Raw genomic sequence first — 17941 nt, 5'->3', positions numbered from 1 at the left:
TCTCCTCCTCCCAGTCAGGCTGGGATCCTGACAAATATTCTCCATGGTTTCAAATACTCAAACACAAAAGAGAGGAGTATACTAAACAGCAAATATTGGTTTAACAGTTGAAGTCAGAGTTTGCATAAATGACAGGCAGGTACAAGAACTACCCAATATTACACTGATATCTACACAGTGCATTCAGGAACCAAAACCTGTCAAGTCAAAAAGGATATGTGCTCGCTCCTCATTGCTGACATGTCTTATTCTGGCAGCATTTCCATGTTTTCCAGGCCCTATTAACCCTTTAAAATATTCTTGTGCAGAGAGGCTATTCTAAGTCACCTCTCATAACCAGAAAACTTTTTATTTTCCAAGTAAGTTAAAAACATTGGTCAAATTTTCATGCATCCAGACACAACCCTCTAAGGCCCTGATTCAGCAAAGCATTTATTCAGGTGCTTAACTGACTGTAGGGTTGTTGTTGTTTTTCCAAAATGAGTTTATTTTCTGCAGGCAATTTTGATTTTTCACACCCCCATCCCTCCAAAAAAAAAAAATGGAACACCCAAACCTCTAAATATTTCAACTTACAAATGGTGCCATAGTGCCTCAAGGGATCTGATATTCGGATACCTTACATCCCCATTCCCCTATGTGGGCTGACTCCTCAGCCAAAGGACATTGCTCTTCATATGCTGTCTCTCCTCTCTGCTTGCAGCTAAGGCAAGGAATGCTTAAAACAACAATGAGCGTGCTAAATACAAGCTCCCCTGAATAGGTCTATCCATGGGAGTTAGAGGTTCAAACATCTTAGAGAATCTAGACCACAGTGCCCTCATAAGAAACACAACCCACCCCAGAGTTTTAGGTAGTTCAGACCTGGGGTTTGAGTTCAAATCGATTTTGTTTGGGCCATTTAATAGAAGATGGGGTAGCTGCAAAGTTTAGACCTGGAACCAAATATGTCTCAAGTTCAAGGGGGAAGTTTTTACCCAGCGGCTTAGAGCCGTTTCTGCTGAAATGCTCTTGGTCTTTTTTATGCACGGGGATGGACAGCGCTCCTCAGACAGTATAAATCAGCATAGTTCCAGCTAAGTCAATATCCTTATGCCATTTGCACCACATGAGGAATGAGAAAAATCCACATGAAAATACTTGGGGCAAAGCTGAGCTTTGGAATCCACATTTAAGTCCTTAAAAAATGTTGGATACCCAGGGCCGAATTCTCTTCTCACTCACTCCAGTTTAATGACAGTCTAGACGAATGAACCCAAACAGCGTTACTCCCGTGTAAATGAGAGCAGAATTAGGCTACAAACTGGTTGGCCAGGAACAACTAGCAAACCCTTCCTGTTAATCTCTGTTAATCCCTGAGCCACCAATTATGCACAAGCTATTTATTTTAAAGAGATAAATAACACAGCATGAAAAGGAGGAAATGCCCATGCAGTCAGCCCCCTGCCTCCCCCTGTTATTAACTACATTTAAAAAAATCAATGTATGGGTTTTATATCCATTCAAAACCCTCTCTCATTTGATTCAGTGGTTTGGTCTCCGGTGAATAATTGGCACTTTTTACAAGAATGGCAAACTCTCCACTAATATATCAGTCTAACCTGAATGATAATAGTGCCGATCTTGGACAGTTTGACAGCTATAATAGCTATTACATAGCTGGGGGGTGGGGGGGGGAGGTTTGGAGAAGAGGGAACAAGCTTGTAACTTTGCTCAGCTGGTGTCTCCTCCTGACTGTCAGGAATATTTTCTGTGTACTTTCAAAACCCAATCAAACACAACCCCACAGTGCATAAGGTGCAGGAGGTGACTTTGTGACACTTTTCAGGACTTGCCATCCCTGGGAATTCTCATGCCCCCCACCCACCCTTGGTAACCTTCATTATAAAACAAAGCTGAATGCCTTCAGAAATGAGTCAGGCCAGAGCAAATGTTGCTCGTGTTTTATCACCCGGGAAACTCAGAAACTTTCCAAGAATGAAGTTATGGGAGTAAAGCAGGCAGCAGTGTAAGCCAAGGAGCTCTAATGTACTGTCTCTCGCAGACAACAAGGCCTCAGTGTCAATGCAACAAGACCAAGGGCATACGCAGTCCAGAGAAGAAAGCCTCTATAAGAACTTACAGAACAGTGTTACAAACAGGTGGCAGAATACTAAAGAAAGAGACCCACAGAGAGAACAAGCAGCAAGACACAGACGTGCGTGGCGTACTTTTTTCAGGCTGGCATAAAGAATGTAGAGAATTAAGAGGGTTTTCTTTTTTTCCTCCTCAGCAGAAATGTGAAGGCTTTAATGATTACTCATGTCGAGGGAGCACAAATACTAGATTGTCTCTTTCCAGTGTATTCTGCTATATCTAACTTACTTCCAGCTTTAAAATCATTGGTTTTTATGCTGCTGCTATTTCCAGCAATTGAGAGAGTGAATATGCCGGAGTTAGTGGATACAGTGAGAGCTGGGTGGATGATGGGTTATTTGGTTCACTGGCAACTGTGAATAATCACTGAATAAATTATTTCATATTGAACTGAAAAAGCCCCCTTTTCAGAATTTTTGACAAACAAAAAAAAAATGTTTCAGGCTGAATGGCATGTTTAGTTCAGGCCAAGACAAAATGTTTCGAGTTTTTTTCATTGTCTTTGCCATAACACAGAAGGAAGTTTCAAATCAAAAAGCATCATTTTGAAGCAAAAAATCTACACATTTCATTTTGAAAATGATGAAATAGTTGACTACTTCTTTTTTAGACTTTTTCATATTTGTTCTGTCTTCTTAACAGGCACCAATTGGATGAAACCTACACAAATTCACAAAATATTACACTGTTGCAAACTCAGCATTCTTCCACATTCCCCCCAAATAAAATGAGGTTTTGGCTGAAACTTTCCCCCCAGCTGTAATTTTAAACCCCTTTTTTATATTCTTAAACGACAGTTTGAGGATTTCAGAAGGGTGAGAATTGAGCTGAATAGTGAAATTTCTCTCACCCAACATTTCAACATTTCTATGGGTTACAGAAGCAGTAACGTGACCTCATGCATGTAGAACAGTCCCTGCCATTTAACTGAGAAAATTACGCACTTCTCTTCTGTAAGGGCCCCATCCTGCCAAGGGCTGAGCACAGCGAAGTCCTTGGACACAGGAGAAATCCTAGGAATTTCATTATAACTACTCACGTGTTTTAAAGTCACTCATGTTCTTATGCATTTGACAGGATTGAGCCTCAGTGCTCAGTACACTGTAGGATGAATCATAGAAGGCTAGAACTGGAAGGGACCTGGAGAGGTCATCAAGTCCAGTCCCCTGCTCTCATGGCAGGACCAAGCACCGTCTAGACCATACCTGACAGGTGGGTGTCTAACATGCTCTTAAATATCTCCAGAGATGGAGATTCCACAACCTCCCTAGGCAACTTATTCCAGTGTTTGACCACCATGACCAGTTAGGAAGTTTTTCCTAATGTCCAACCTAAACCTCCCTTGCTGCAGTTTAAGCCCATTGCTTCTTGTCCTATCCTCAGAGGCCAAGGAGAACAATTTTTCTCCCTCCTCCTTGTAACACTCAGAAACTTGAAAACCACTATCATGACCCCTCTCAGTCTTCTCTCTTCCAAACTAAACAAGCCCAGTTCTTTCAGTCTTTCCTCATAGGTCATGTTTTCTAGACCTTTCGTCATTTTTGTTGCTCTTCCCTTGACCTTATCCAATTTCTCCACATCTTTCTTGAAATGTGGTGCCCAGCACTGGACACAATGCTCCAGCTGAGGCCTAATCAGTGCAGAGTAGAGCGGAAGAATGACTCCTCGTGTCTTGCTCACAACACTCCTGTTAATGCCTCCCAGAATCATGTTTGCATTTTTTTGCAACAGCGTCACATTGTGGACTCATATTTAGCTTGTGGTCTGCTATGACCCCTAGATCCCTTTTCTGCAGTACTCCTTCCTAGACAGTCGTTTCCCATTCTGTATATGTGAAACACGTTGTCCCTTCCTAAAAGCCCTAAACTGCCCCTCAGAACATGTTTCTTTTCCAAAGTCTTCCCAGTAGGGCTACTGCTGGGGTTCCCAGCAGTGCCCCGTACACCAGGCATGTCGGAAATGATTTGCCTTGTGTTTGCACTACTTTATGAACACCTTGGTGCGGGGAATATGTTGTGCAGCACCGTGCATGCTGTCAGCACTCAGTAAATACAACACATGAAATACTAGCTTGAAGCCCTGAATCCAACAGTGGGGAAGGTCCGATCCAGACCCAAATGGTGCATCTCAGGCCCGTTTCTAAATACTCCAAAGACTTGTGGGTAAATAAATGTTAAGGCTAGTTTGGGCCTGATACTAACAGATGTTTATGAGTCTCCACAGCTCATGCGGACTTGCCATCCTAGGTCCCACCCTTGCAGGGTCAAACCTACAATGAATACAGTCATGTCTATATCTTCAAGACTCCTTAGCTGAGCTACTAAAGAAAATCCCCCTCCTCGATCCTCTTTTCCAGCCCGTGATGTACAAAATAATTTATACACAGATGATGCCAGAAGCTACACATGTGTAAAGACCATGTAAGGTGAAAGATCTGCAGTAGCAAGTTAACATTCTCCTTGCCAGGCAATATTATTACAAGTCCTTACTGAAAAAGGCACCTGCTTTGTCCACCTCCGTCCTGAAAACATGGGGGCTCTGAACAAATGACGTGAGTCAAATTCAGCCCTTCATCCTGTTTGCACAAGCCCACTTACTTTGAGGGTTGCCAGATACTTTCGCAAAAAGTACCAAACATGGCGTGGGAAAAATGAACAACAACAAAAAAAAAGGGGGGGGGATGAGCAAAGTTGTTGAGAAAAAAAACCTTCATAAAAAAAAAGAGACACTGCACCTTTCAATCCCCGCTCCCCCCGTTCCCACCAGACACGACAGGGGAAGAATGTCCCAAGCAGCCTTCCGTCCGAGAAAAACAGAAAATACTGGACATTTTACATGTCTGGTACTTTCTGTTTTTTTTACTGGACAGAGGCCACAAATACCGGACTGTCTGGGCCAATGCCGGACACCTGGCAACCCTACTTACTTCAGGGGTGGCCTTGCATGAAGGTTACTGTGAGCAAAGAGTGACCTTGTACACCTCTGACATCAGAAACTGGTCCTGCACCTGCTCGGCAGGGAACTGACATGATCACTAAGCAGCCTGCTGCTGCTGAAATACCAGAGGAGTAAGGTACGGCTGCGGGGAGGGGAGGGGAGGGAGAATAGGGGGGGTCAACATGCTGCACATGGAGACTAATTCCTAGGGCTTCTGAAACAGCCATTTAAATCAGCATTAAAATAGGCAAACAGTCAAATGCGGGCTCCCTTTGTGCTCTTCTTCTGCGCCCTTCCCCCACCTCATTCCCTAGAGTGATCCCTGGACAGGCAACAGGCATAATTAGGGTGCCTCAGGGCGGCCAGGGGTGTGTGTCCCTAGTCCTGGTGGTGCACTAGTGCAAGGTCACACAAGGCAGCACCAGGGGAGCCCATCAGACTTTTCTGGAAGGGTAAGTAAAGACAACCTGTGACTGCTTCCCTCAGAACTCTGGGGCTATACCCACACTACCCGGTTATTTAGAAATAAGTTATTTCGAAATAATAACGCCCGAAATAACTCTTTCAAAATAAGCTAATTCCTCTTCACAAGCAGGATTTATTAGCTAATTATATTATATATATTAATACATAAATATATTGGTGTTTAGAGAGAGAGAGTGAGTGAGTGAGTGAGTGAGTGAGTGAGTGAGTGAGTGAGTGAGTGAGTGTGTGTGTGTGTGTGTGTGTCCCCGTCCCCCTCCTCTTGAGGTGTTTTAGCAGGTTTTATGTTTCCCCCACTTTGGGGTCTTGTATTTTACTTTACATACACTCATTTATTGTGTTTTAAATTTTTTTTGTAAACTGCCTCAAACATTTTAAATAGAGATGCAGGATAAAAATATCAAATAAATAAATAATAAATATATTTCAAAATAACCAACTCCTTGTTTCGAAATAACAGGCTTGCTACTATGGACGCTTGCATTGTTATTTTGAAATAAGGGGAGTTATTTCAAACTAACTCCTCAGTGTAGACATGCCCTGGGAGACCCAGTCTTCTCCCTGCCCTATCACAGCAGGATGCCTGATTTATCCCCTGCTGCTCTCTTCCAGGCCATTCAAACAGCAACTGGTCAAGAGGTCTGTCATTATGATTACACGGCACCCTTCCTTTTCTCTTCCCCTGAGAAAATCTCATGCAGCAGGCCGGGACAGCAGACAATGAAATTATACCATTAGTTTTTCCTTTGGGACTCCACCTGCAGAAAGTAATTGTTAAGCGTCAACATCAGCAAGGCAATGGAGATGCAGCAAGATGGGCTACTCGCAGGCTTGGAGTGGAGTCATTTTCATTAAACAGATAAGATCACTCACGAGTCAGAGGTAGCTTACAGCAGCCAGTCCTCTCTGTCCTGCTTTCAAAAAATAGGCCATTTGTTAACATTAATAACCATGTGCGCACCCAGAGCAATTCAGAGGGTGGGCGGGTGCCTCCGGTGAGTTCCATTAGCGAAGAAAAGAGGACTGCAAATCAGAGTGAGTTCTTCCCACTGCACTTGAACTCGGTAAAAACAAACAATACTTCTTCTCTAGCAGTTTTCATCAGTCCATCTCTCAGCCCTTGACAAAGAAAGTCTCATCAGCCCAGTTTTACAGATGAGGGAACTGTAAACACAGAAGCAAACTGACCTGCCCAAGACCACTAGCAGGCCAGCATCTCCCCTTGGAGTAGAATCTAGGTCTTATGCCTCTGTCTTAGTCGGAGACTATGGAGGGAGGATGGGGTGTGGGTGGAAGGGGCCTACCTGGGCCTGGCTGTACCACATTTGTCTGGGCCAAACCAGTGATTCTGCAACATCACGTGCCCAGTTGCAACATCACTCACTCCCATTTGGAAAGGGTACAGGCAGTGCTTTTTTTGTGACGGTACTGCCCGGTACTCAGTACCGGCACCTCCAGACGCAGTACCAGCACCTCCAATCAGACCGCAACCATTTTTCCCCTGGAGTACCGGCACTTTTTTTTTTTTAAACAAAAAAAGCACTGGGTACAGGTAAGACGGTTCGACGGGTGAGGGGAAAATCTAAGCTCTAAATCTCCACTGCTACCCATGTACTGTCAGTGCTGTTCCCCAGCCCCTGCCTGGTGGCTAATAGTTTCTTTCAAAGCGGGTCCCCTGGAGTATCCCCTCAGAGCCACAATGCCTTCCTGCAGATTAGTGCTGTCTCCACATGCAGCTCTTCTTTCCTTCCTGCAGTGGGACACTGATCCGCTGTCCAAAACAGAGGCAGCCCCTCCGCATTTCCTACAATGCCTGAAGTTACTGTTAGTATGCAGGTGGCATTTAAAGACTGAGGCCCGGCTGGCTACGTGCTGCACAAAACACACAGAAAGGGACAGCCCCTGCCCTGAAGAGCTCTCAGGCTCAACAGCCAAGAAGCGATGTGCCCCAAGGCAGTGGCAGAGACAGGGATGGTAACCACATTTCCTGATTCCTGGTCAGTGTCCTGTGCACTAGATCAGGCCAGCACAATATATGGTCCGAGAGCCGCGTGCGGCCCGCAGGCGTTCACTGTGCGGCCTGTGCCGACTACGAGTGGCGCGGCCCCATCCAATCCGCCGGCCGGGTGGAGGAGCGGAGCGCCGCCGGGGAGGGGGAAGTGCGGCGATTTGAAGGTTTGAAGGATGTTTGTCCTGTCTATTTGTTTATTCTTGAAAGTTCATGCAAATGAATTCTCTGAATGCAAATACCTAGCTCTGCGCACATACAAATGTGCTTGTGCATGAATACAGGTGTTCACAAAGGGCTAATCCTGTGGAAGTCAAAGGCAAAACACCCACTGGCTTCCATGGAGCAGAATCAGGCTTCATCTGTACAAAAACCCAACAGCGCCTCTTTGTAGTTGCAAGCCCAGGAACAGAAATATTGTGGGCTAGCCTCAGGCTTTAGATGCGGCAACGAGTAAGAGGCAGAATGTGGCCCCTGTACACCATGCAGAATTGTGTCTCAGAGAGTCAGAGGTCCTTCCCCGCTCCTCTCTTGCTCATGGGTGGAAGGAGAGGGGGTGGTTTTCTGAAGTCCCAGAGAGGGTGCATCCTCCTTTCCTTCACCCACGCAACTGACTTGCTCCTCTGGCCAGCAATCAGGGGGAGGCAGAAGGAGAAGGGGATCTAATCACATAAGCCAGCATATCAGAGGCTCATACAACTGCACATCCACCAATGTGATCTGTGCCATCAAGTGCCCGCAAGGCCCCTCTGCCACGTATATTGGCCAAATTGGACAGTCTGTACGACAAAGGATAAATGGACACAGATCAGAAATTAGAAATGGCAACACACGGAAACCTGTTGGGGAACATTGTAACTTGCGTGGGCACTCACTAAGGGATCTAAAAGTGACTATATTACAAAACCAGCTGGAGAAAGAAGCTGCAGAACTCGGTTTCATTTACAAGTGTGACACCTGTAATCAAGGTTTGAACAAAGACTTGACCTGGATGGGCCACTACATTCCACACCCTAATGACATCAAAAGCTAAGCACCGGGTACGTACAGCCCTCTCTTTTAGCCTCATTTAGCACGGACACTCTAACTGACAATATTTTTTTCCTATTTTTTCCCTTCTCTTTCCCTCCCCATCCCCTCTCTTTCTCTGCCATTTATTTGTCCCCTGCACCTCTTGCTCCATTCATCTGAAGAAGTGGGTTGTGCCCAAGAAAGCTCCTGATACTATCTACATTTTTTGTTAGTCTCTAAAATGCTGCAGAACTATTCATTGTTTTTTAAGTTTTTTCAGAAGGGGAAGTACTCAGAGAGCAGGGTTGGAGGATCTTACTCTTCCCCAGTCAATACAGACCGGGGCCCAGTCCAGCTATAGGGACCAGTTACATACCCCCACCACTCACAGCTGGTCACAGCCAAGGGCCATGCCAATTATCCAAAGTGTTAGGCAAACCATCCCACAGAACAAATGGACCCTTGGAATATCTCTGAGAAGATAAGGAGGGGAAAGTGGCTAAAGCTGTTGGATAAATTGTTCCTTCTGAGTAGGCGGCCCAGCTCTAGGAGAGTCTAGATAAGATTTACTCACCATTTATGGCCAAACTCATGCTGCACTTTTTAACCCCTTCACGGGGATGCTACCACGTACCCATGTACTCAGTGTGAACTCTCTCTTGTTTAGAAACACTCAGAGCTGAAACCATCAGTGTTTGTGTCTTTAGGGTGAAGGTCATTGACTCCCCCTGCTCCCCGGCCAAAAGGCTCTCACTCACCCTGGCCCTTAATAGGAGCAAGAAGGCTGTGTCCTGAGACAGCGCTTATCAGCAAGAGCAGATAAAAATGCTGAGGGGGTTCCAATAAAGTATGGCTGAAGGCTTAATGGGTTGAAATGGGAGTCTGGGTTTTTTCAAGGCACTTCCCTAGCAGCATAAAGTAAATGCTCAGACACAATTTCGTCTGGGATGGCTGCTGATCCTTCCCTGCCTCGTCAGCTCTGTTAAAAGGAAAAGCCTCTTTTCCCCTTCCACAAATGCAGCCCATCTGATAAGAATAACTTAAGCAAACAAAAAAGGGTTGAATTCCAGTTGAGCTGATTCATCACTGAGTCAGAACTCCTGCCAATGAGATCACTGAAAGAGCATTTGCTGAGCAAGGGAGATAGGGCGAGGAGCTGGGGAACGGAGAGAAATAAAAATGGGTTGTGTCTGTCCATGACTTTTTGTCTTCACTGGGGGAATAGGTGACTTCTCACTTCAGCTAATCCGAGGGGTGAGAAGGCACTTTATCATTTTCACATTTGTTAGCAGCAGAGGAGCTCAGTTCTGTGCTCCTGGAAGGGGTGGGGCCTTCACAGGAAACGGCAGGGCCTTGAGAGGAAGGGGCGGGACTGGGGCACCCAGCCCTTCACACCACATGGCACACAGCATGCCCCCCAGCCCTCAGAGCTGCACACAGCCCACGGCGCTCCAGTGGTGACTTAAAGGGCCTGGGGTTCTGCTGCTGCTGCAGTAGCAGCAGCAATGGCCAAGAGTCCCAGGTGCCTTTAAATCACTGGACCCCAGGGCAACTGCCCCCTTCCCCTCCTCCACATCCGCGGGTCTGTTTAGCAGGCAGAGGTAAACCCTCCAGCAGACCAGGGAGATGGGGAGCAAAGCCTCGGAGCATGCCAGCAGTGGGACAGCCGCGGCGCGCCTGGACTGTCCCGCTGCCCGCGTGCTCTGCGGCTTTGCTCCGCGTCTCCCAGGTCAGCAGACCAGGGAGACGGAGCAAAGCCGTGGAGGACTTGGGCAGTCCCGCCACCCCCGTCTCCCTGGTCTGCTGGGGGGGGTGCAGCTAGTGCCCCCCCCAGCAGACCAGGCTTTTCTTGCCTACCCCTGGGGTAGAGCAGCGGGGGGGCTGCTGGGTTGGTCCCGCAGCGCCGCTCCGGACCAACCCGGCAGCACCCCAGCTGCTCTGCCCCAGGCGTCCTGATTCAGCCGCTGCTGGTCAGTTTCAGCAGCGGCTGATTCAGGACGCCTGGGGCAGAGCAGCTGGGGTGCTGCTGGGTTGCTCCAGTAGCGCCGAGGAGCCGCGCTACTGGAACAACCCAGCAGCACCCCAGCTGCTCTGCCCCAGGCGTCCCCAAGTCAGCCACTGCTGAAACTGACCAGCGGCTGACTACAGGAAGCCCGAGGCAGAGTTGCTCTGCCCCAGGCTTCCTGGAATCAGCCGCTGATCAGTTTCAGCAGCAGCTGACTTGGGGACGCCTGGGTTTCTTAAGTTGAATCTGTATGTAAGTCAGAACTGGCATCCAGATTCAGCCGCGGTTTCAGCAGCGGCTGACGCCAGTTCCGACTTACATACAGATTCAACTTAAGAACAAACCTACAGTCCCTATCTTGTACGTAACCCGGGGACTGCCTGTAATCTTGCTCCCGCCTCAAGCTGAGACTCGCACGGTTAGCAGCTTTACCAAAGGGCACTAACAGGCAGCAGATGTTAAGTGGATAAAGGGAAGCCCTCCCATTTGCTGGGGTAGGTTTTTCTAAGAGGAAAGCTGCTGTTCAATAACATCTCAGGAAATCTCAGCCAACCCAGACCTCAGTGCTCTGAAAGGATTGAGAGAACTAGAGCCCAGCACTTCATATTTTTTATTTGCTACTGCAACCCCTGTGCTGCCCTACCCTCTCTGCCAGCATTGATATGTGAACTTACCAGGTACACAGGTATGTTCTGTGTCCCCTCACTGGTACCTTATCCACCAAGAAGAGGTTACACTAAAACTGCTCTCGGGCCATGTGGTGTCATAGAACCATAGAATACTAGAACTGGAAGGGACCTTGATAGGTCATCGAGTCCAATCCCCTGCAGTGTCCTAGTGGCTGGCAGCATACGAGGGCTGTCTGAAAGAGTTGAGTTGGATTTCTAAACTAATCCAGACCCTCTGGGCCTTGGAGTGCTGCTGGGACGGTTCACACATCCCTTTGGGGGAGACTTCACGTGGGCCTCCAAGTATTCACTCCACATCAGTCCTGGAACTGCATTGAGGGGTGTAACGTTCAGCTCTCCTTATGCAGAAAAATGGATTAACCCAATATGGGTCCTCTGAGGGTGATCGAAGGGGGGGGAAACATGGTGGATTCCTAAAATATTTCCCCTCCAGATTAAAAGTCACGGAAATAATGGCACGGCAATTCTGCCCAACGGATGCCAGCAGAATGGAGCAGAAACTTGAGCACGTGGGACGCAAAATGGTGAAATATAACACACACACACACACACACCCCCGCCACAGAACAAATATCCATAAATAGAGAAGAGGCAGTGGAAGTCAATAAAATAAGAAATGGGACAGAACATAAAAAGATGCATAGGCCAAAGACAGACACCAGAAATTAATTCCCGAGATATATTTTTAACCAGGTACAATAGGAGGAAAAGGAAACTGTGTATCTTCTGATACCTCCCATGTAAACTACTGCCAGGAAGAGAGGCTAGACTGACAGGAACACTGCTCTCTTTCAGTTACAGACTAACACGGCTACCCCTCTGAGGGTATGTCTACACTACCACCCTAGTTCCAACTAGGGTGGTTAATGTAGGCAAACGGAGTTGCAAATGAAGCCGGGATTTGAATTTCCCAGGCTTCATTTGCATATTGCCGGGCGCTGCCATTTTTAAATGTCCGCTAGTTCAGACTCCGTGCCCGCGGCTACACGCGGCACGAACTAGGTATTTAGGATGTGCAGACCCAAAATAAATAGGGGGGAAGGGAAAAATGGAAGGGGGAGGGAAACAAGGAGTAGAGAGTATGAAAATATCAAAGGGAAAACCAAATAGGAAGAACTGGTAATTTATATGCACCTACCGATTGGATAGTTAAAAGAAGCAGATAAGGATCATAGGATAGCAATTAGAGAGGAAGGGTACTAAAGCAAGAATCTACACAGACAAAGAGCTGTTGGCATCTTCTTTGAATGTTAGGTTGATAATGTCCCAGCCATCCATTATCTCAATTGAGGAGGCCATCAGTGTGAGAATTGAATTTGTGGATAAACTGTAATTCCAACGTGCCTCTATTATTTGGCTTGTAGAAATGGTTTGTGAGAAGACAGCCACTTGGAGATCTTTTAAAGAGTGATTAGGTAGATTGAAGTGTTCCCCAACAGGTTTTTGTAGGTCCCCTTTACATATATCCGATTTGTGTCCATTGATTCTTTCCTGTAGGAAAGGGATAGGCCAGGGTGCTAAAAATTAACCTGCCCGGCCTTTATGCAAAAACCCTACAGAATTTAACTGGAGGTTTAAAATTTCGATCACCTTGTTCCCATCCTCTATGACATTCAGTTCGACTTTTCCTTCAGGAAGCAGTGGCAGGCAATTGCTTTCTATAGAGCCAGAGAAAAACTGCCGAGTCACATCACTGAGTCTTTTATTTTTCTGAGAAACTTGGACTGCTGGAACTCTGAACTCCCTAGGGAAACGCAAGAAGCAGAAAGCAGGGTGTGTCTGAATGGCTAACTGTCTCCTTTATTTGTTAGATAATCTGTGCATGTGCGGTTAGGCAAGAAGTGGGGGAAGCTGCTAGTTCACAAGGCACGGGTTAGATTTCTCCTTTAGTAGCTCAGGACGGGGTTCCCCCCCAGGGCAGTGGAGGGAGAATGAAGGTCTTTGAGGTGGTGCGTTCCTTACAGGGACTTGTAATGTATTGGCTGGTGCGTACCACTGTCCCAAGATGGAGGGGCAGATTGCTTTCTACTTGTTAGCCTATAAGCACGAAACTAATTTAGCATGAAACTTGGGATATTTCTATCCCTCCAAACCAAATTTAACAATTGTAGTGAAAGCTGATACTTCAAAATTCCCCCCCCCCCCCCAGCTGCTGCTTCTGCTATCACTCTATCGGGCAATCTAATGCCTCAGATTTTGGGTGTTGGCAGCCAGTTATATTGCAAATAAAGGCTTTTAACTGGCCATTTAGTATTATACCACTACCACAACGGTGTTGTCTGAACTCCTGTCCTCTCACCTTCAGAAAATAACCTTGTTTTTCAAAAACTAGTCTGGAACCTGAACATTGCAACAGGATACAACTTCACGGAGGACATGACCAATGATGCAAAAAGGACTCTCTTGAGAAGCGGCTGAGGTAGTATCTTTTATTGGACCAATTTCTGTTGGCCAAAGAGGAGACAAGCTTTCAGGTTGCACAAAGTTCTTCTTCAGTTCAGCTCTTCTTCCTGAGTTACCAATGTATCATTTCAGTTCTCTGGGGCGATTACCAGCTTCCACCTCAAATCCTTCCACTTTTGCACAAAGCCCCAAATCTCCCATCAAATTTTAATTCTATAACAAAAGAACTTTTCTAACTGAAACATTAGTTGCTTTTGAACTAATTCCCTCCACTTTTAAATCCAAATTCAATCATTCTGGGCACTCTCTCAAAAGAGTGGCCCTAGCAACAAGGCCTTGTGTTGCTTCAACTCATGGGGATTCTCAGTGTGATTTGGGAGCAGAAGACCCGCAGCATGCTCCTCAGCTCTGCTAATGGTGATGTCTCTGTGACTGCAGTGGCTGTTTCTGTAGTTTTCCTGAATATCTACTTTGTTGTCCAGCTAGTGTAACCCCAGTATTGTTGGCAAAAAAATACTCCAGGCAGGTCAGAGCAGGTCTAGATGACAGGGAGTTTAATACCGAAGGCTGGTCTAAGTGACCGCTTGTACCTACAGTAGCACAGCAAGACTTCACCAATGCTACAGCCATGGGGAGTGGTTTCTGGGAAAGCCCAGGGTGGACAAGGATGGCATGTGGTTTAGTGGATAGCTCCGATGTCCAAATATAAAGCCACTCAGGAACAACCGACTTTGTTTCTTACATTCCTAAAGGATTTTCTACAAAGCAAAGAGAAGTATTAGCTCCCCGATTTGACTCAATGACCTCCTGAGGTCTCTTCCATCTCTATGATTCTGTGTCAGTCCTCTGTCTTGTCATTTGGAAGAAAAAGAGGCACCAAAAAGCCTTGTTCTCCAAGGTCCCCAACATGATGTAGAGAAGCACAGTTCATCTTAAACAAGAGGCATTAGGGAAACCACTGCAAACAACGGACAGATTTCCATACAATCTGCGTTCCAATTGTGTTTCATTCATTTATCAGCACCGCATTGCGTTTTAGGGATGTAACGTTCCAGTTAATTAGTTAACCGGTTAAACTTTAGGTTTAACTGGTCAACCAATTAAGCGGTATCCCACACCCATCCCCCACTTCCCCCATGCAAGGCTGTCGCTGCCGGCCTCCCCGCGCTTGGGGCTGTCCGTTACCCGTTCACATCCCGACTGCATTCCGGAACCCTGTCGCGCACACATAGACATCTAATTGCCAAATAACATAACTCCCATCTCTTATTAAAGCGAGGAGTCTTCCCACTGACCTTAATGGGAGTTGGATTGGGCCCCAGACTGAGAGGAAAAAAACAAGCCCTATAGAGAGCTAACTGATTTGGTGACTAGGGGAGCCCCGGCACCAATTCTCAAACCTGAGAACATCTGGCACATGCGCCCCATGGGTTCTCCCAACCTTCAGTGAAAAACCTGTGGTGTGCAGCCTGCCCAAAGGTGCGCAAGGGAAGGTGGAAAGCTGCAAGCTAACATGAAGGCCTGGAATCAAAAGAAGGGAATGATTCATACTTAGTTGTTGCCCTTCCCCCATTCCAGCAAAGCAGAGTCAAACACTGTCCCCCGCCCCCCTTTTGCTCTCTAAGGGCTAGAAGTCTTTTATATTTAAATGAAAATCTGTCAAACTAATTAAGTGAAGAAGTAACAGTCTCATTATGTGCTCATTAGAGGACATCATAATGGCCATAAATTCCTCAGAGGGCAACAGAATGTGTGTGAGTGCATGTTCTTAGAATGTCTCAGAAGATCCACGCTCAACTATGTCTTTTGTCTTTCCTTTAGCCTCTGAGAGACAAACAAAGACCACAGTATTGCTTAAATTAGATGCAAAGTGCTACATACTGCCACAACGGTATGGGCCAGCGTTCTGCATGCACAAAAAGTCAGGAAACTCCAATGATGGTTCCCACAGGGATGATAATTTGGTCACCATGAAAGATATGGGAAGTGAGAGAACATTGTATGAGGTGTTCATTATTGTGTTTGAATATACATGCACAATACAGTTAGTGGTTGCTGTGGATTGCTCTGAATTTATTGCTGGTAAAAATCTCAACTAATATGGTACATTAATGTCATTTTTATTTTAATTGCCTTAGTTTTTCAAAAACAAATTAGTGAGCAATGGCATACTGAAATAAACGGCGCAATATTTAGTCACATACAATTGTCTTTATTTCTCATTCTTCCCCCTTCTCCCAAACTTAAGCTAAGCCCCATTGAGGTCTATCAGCTTCTCACGTGCGAGCTTTTAAAATGAAACTGGGTTGGAATTAACATGACAATAAAAACTGGGTTGTGAATAATAAAATAATAAAAACTGGTTGTGACAATAAAAACTGCTGCAGGTGTGAGCAGAGCGGGAATGACTCAAAAGCAATCATAGATTTGGGGAGCTGTTCTGATGCAGTAGCAGCAAAAAGACCGCAGAAAGCTCTGCAGCAAAATAGACAATGTGGAGAGAGGAGATTGGACAGCTGGTCTCATCTCTCAGGCCATGTGCAACGGTTGGGTGTAGCTACAGATGGCAGCTAGACACTTTTTGAACCCCCAGCTGGTGCCCTGACCGGCAAGTGTGGGCATGAGAGAAAAACTAGCTAGGATGCCATGAAGAAGTAAAACCAGGAAAAAAGTCCCACCCGGGGAGCTTCTGAGAACCAATCAATGACCAAACAGCAACCACTGTCATCACTGCTCCTATGAAAACAACAGCTACAGTTCTACCAGAAAAGAATCCGGTTATCAATCCTCACATGACACGACACAAGCCGATCCCCAGTGACTGCCGGAAAGAAATGTTCATCCACAGATAGTGCTGCACAAATAGGAGCCTGCAGGGTGGGTTTTGCAAAACACCTTGTATGTAACTGAGAGCAGATCCCAGAGTGGACAAGTCGATCCCGGCATGATGATTCCCCTCCCCCACAAGTGGGCTAAGTCAGATCCAAGGGACAGGAGTGCTGCTCATGTGGAGACCCCCAGGCGAACTATCCAGGTGCATTTGTGCCTTTCTAAGCATAAGTTAAGAGGAAACTTTCATTTTCCTCAAGCCTGAGTTATGCCCAGGCCAGCTCCTCCTGTGGGAGTCAGCACAGAGTGGCAGCAAGAGAGAACCACCACTGCAACAGGGGGGCTTCATTAGGCAATTATTTATCCTCATTGTTACCGAAGTGTTGATGCTTTGGAGGAGGAATCCATGTAACCCGGGCAATGATTCATTTCCCTGCCTCCCTCTTCCACAAAATAAATAATCTGGTTTAGTGATAAACGAGGCTGTGTTACTGCCAGGAGACAGATCTCAGCTGGATCAGCCTCATGGCACAGAGTGAGAAATGGATTTCATTCTATGCGATGGGCCTGATTTGCAGAGGTGCCCATTGAACTTGCGGGGGGAGTCACATATACACCACCCCTCCAGGAACTGGGTCCTGCATATGGCAGAATGTGTTTGCTTGCCTTATTATGCAGTGTTGCCAGTCCAGTTAGTTTTGTAAGAATTAAATAAAAAAGATCCTCCCCGCCCACTTATTATGTCTTTCTGGGTTTTGAGCCAGGAGGGCTAGCCACCATGTTTTAAAGGAAAGCTGACAGACTCATGAATCATATGACTCCCAAAACTAGGGCTTTAAGATGAACATCAAAGATCTCAGAGTTGCCAAAACTGCTATAGCTCACTGAAGGAATTTCCTGTTTGGTATTAAAGTGTTCCAAAAATGGAAGCAAAGCACACAACTTTGGAGAAAACTTCTGGTCTTCACAGAGATGGAATGAGATTGAACTAGAGAACTTAAACTTCGCTTAATCAGCTAATCGAGTAGTCGATGGAATTCTATCCCTGCTGCGCCTCGGCTTTTGAAATGTAGCAAGAGCCGCCCATGGACTATGGAAATTCCATCAATTCCTCAATTAGCTGATTAATCTCAATTTAACATCCCTAATCCACGTTAACCAAATCATTCAGTCCTTGCTTATGAAAGTCACCCATTAGCCTCAGAGGATCATCTGTTTGGGGCAGGAGGGTTACAGGTTTTGGCTGGATATTAATAGTTCTGAGTTAGAACAAAATCCTAAATCTTCTGTCCCGGAAACGGGGCAGCTTCCCTTGGGAAAGAGAAAGAGAGACATATGAAAGTGTCTGCAAGTCTTACGGCGTCTGGAAGATACAATTCTATTGTGACAGGATTCTGGTTTGGAATAATTCCTTTGAACGTTCTTTGGTCAAAGGAGTTA

At 46.2% G+C, this 17941-nt stretch overlaps 1 protein-coding gene across 3 annotated transcripts in view; it reads right to left on the bottom strand.

Annotated features, from left to right (window-relative positions):
* Positions 1 to 17941, bottom strand: part of SHROOM3 (shroom family member 3) — a 240827-nt gene that overhangs the window by 117100 nt on the left and 105786 nt on the right. The gene's annotated exons all lie outside the window — the stretch shown is intronic.

This window comes from Pelodiscus sinensis, chromosome 5, assembly GCF_049634645.1.
Source record: "Pelodiscus sinensis isolate JC-2024 chromosome 5, ASM4963464v1, whole genome shotgun sequence".
NCBI classification, from domain to species: domain Eukaryota; kingdom Metazoa; phylum Chordata; order Testudines; family Trionychidae; genus Pelodiscus; species Pelodiscus sinensis.
This window is presented reverse-complemented; position numbering and strand designations above follow the sequence as displayed.